General features: G+C 47.7%; 1 pseudogene; it reads left to right on the forward strand.

Annotated features, from left to right (window-relative positions):
- The first annotated feature begins 369 nt into the window (after positions 1-369).
- LOC124720633 lies at positions 370-487 on the forward strand (annotated as a pseudogene).
- The last annotated feature ends 1,952 nt before the right edge of the window (positions 488-2,439 follow it).

Here is a 2,439-nt window from a genome sequence, read left to right on the forward strand (position 1 = left end):
CAGACGGACGGTGTGGCGGAGCGGTTCTAGGCGCTTCAGCCCGGAAGCGTGCGCCACTGCTACGGTCGCAGGTTCGAATCCTGCCTCGGTCATGGATGTGTGTGATGTCCTTAGGTTAGTTGACTGATGACCTCACATGTTAAGTCCCATAGTGCTCACAGCCATTTGAACACATAGTAAGAAGATTCCACCACCAGTTCGGAAGCGTGTCGTGCTTTTCACATCAGCAACAGTGCCCAGTGATTGCAAGATCCCAGATTAATGGAGAGTGTCAGATAGGCCACTGCCAACGTGAAATGCTGGCACATCAATAACTGGTGTAACCGCCGGAATGTTGAATTGAAATATGCAAACGTGTATGCATTGTAGGGCAACGGCCGTGCCGCAGTGGATACACCGGTTCCCGTGAGATCACCGAAGTTAAGCGCTGTCGGGCGTGGTCGGCACTCGGATGGGTGACCATCCGGGCCGCCATGCGCTTTTGCCATTTTTCGGGGTGCACTCAGCCTCGCGATGCCAATTGAGGAGCTACTCGACCGAATAGTAGCGGCTTCGGTCAAGAATACCATCATAACGACCGGGAGAGCGGTGTGCCGACCCCACGCCTCTCCTATCCGCATCCTCAGGTGAGGATGACACAGCGGTCGGATGGTCCCAATGGGCCACTTGTGGCCTGAAGACTGAGTGGTATGCATTGTGTTGTACAGGTGCCGGACGTCAGTTTGAGGGCTGGAGTTCCACGTCTGTTCCACTTGGTCGGGGAATACAGGGACGGTTAATGCTGTTAGAGTTGTCGGCAGATGTTGTCCCGTATGTGTTCTATTGGAGGCAGACCTGGTGATGGAGTACGCCAAGGCGACATACCGACACACCGCAGAGCGTGTGGGTTACGACAGCGGTATGCGAACGAGCGTTATCCTGTTGGAAGACACTCCCTCGAATGCTGTTCACGAATGACAGCACAACTCGAGTCACCAGACTGAGGTACAAATTTGCGGCCAGGGTGCGTGGGATAACCACGAGAGTGATCCCGCTGTCATACTAAATCGCGCCCCAGACCATAAACTCCAGGTGCAGGCTCAGTGTGTCTACGAGATAGATGCCCTCAGCTGTTGTCCTCCTAACCAACACACGGCCATCACTGGCATCGAGGCCGAACCAGCTTTCATCAGAAAACTTCGGTTTTCTGATGGCCACCAGTGAGGTCTCGCTTGACACCACTGAAGTCGCAAATGGAGGAGGTGGTTTGGGTTCAGTCAACTGCACGCTACAGGGCGTCTAGCTCGCAGATGATGTTGAGCTGACCGACTTGTAACAGTTGGTTGTGTCGCAGTGGTGCCAACTGCTGCTCATATTGCTGCTGCAGATGCAGTTAGATGTGCCTAAGCCACACGCCGGACACGGTGCTCTTCCCCCCCTGAAGTGCCACGTGGTCGTTCAGAGGCCGGTCTTCTTGGGCCCGTACATTCTGGTGACCTCCGCTGCCACGTATCACGTACAGTGGGTACACTCCTGCCAAGATTTTCTGCAGTATCGAGGAAGGAACTTCCAGCTTCTCGTAGCCCCGTTACACAACTTCCCTGAAAGTCAGTGACGTGGTCTTTGTCACCTTAAGGGGCTCCGGAACGCCCTATACTTGCAATGGTAAAATAACGCTTATAAATTACATCTTTCCTCACAAAGTATTTGAGGTAGGAAGTTGAACTTTTTACAGATTATTTATTGGAATATGGGCTACAACTTAACACAGGGATTTTACAAAATTTTAGTTCAGTTATTAAAGATGATTTTTTTTCAATTGTAATGAAAATTCACAACATTTTTTTTTGCAATTTTTTATTTATATATTCAAAAATATACAGTTTTTTTGGAAAAAGGCTGTGTTAAATTATGCAGAAGGTACTGTGTAACATTTACTGAAAGTTTGAAACAAATATGTTTGGAAGATCCTTAGAAAACATGTAATTAGTATGAGAAAATAAAAGTTTTGGGAATCGAGCGACAAAGATTGGATTAACTTTTTAGTGCATTCCAGGTCCATAGGATGGATTATCTTCATCCTCTGCAAACTCCTCCTCCAGCTTCCTCTTGTTCCTCCTCCTGTTTACTCTTGCTTGTATTTCTAGACTCTATACAGCCCTGTCTGCAGCCCGAAGGCGTTCCTTGTCTAAAGCAAGCATCGCTCGTTGTTGTGTTCGTAGATTTTGCTACAATTTTCTTCAGTTGCAGTTACTGCAACACTGTTCCAAAAGGTGGTCATTTATGAACACTTATTACATTTCAGTTGTATTTCACTAGCAAGTCCTACGTGCTTTATTATGGAGAGTTCCAGACCAACTTCACTACATTGAATACATCTTACACAGTTTGAAAAAATTCCTTTGAGAACCGACATATCAAATATTTCATTCACATCCGATCGCCCATAAAACATTCATA

The sequence above is a fragment of the Schistocerca piceifrons genome, chromosome 11 (genome assembly GCF_021461385.2).
Source record: "Schistocerca piceifrons isolate TAMUIC-IGC-003096 chromosome 11, iqSchPice1.1, whole genome shotgun sequence".
Taxonomy (NCBI): domain Eukaryota; kingdom Metazoa; phylum Arthropoda; class Insecta; order Orthoptera; family Acrididae; genus Schistocerca; species Schistocerca piceifrons.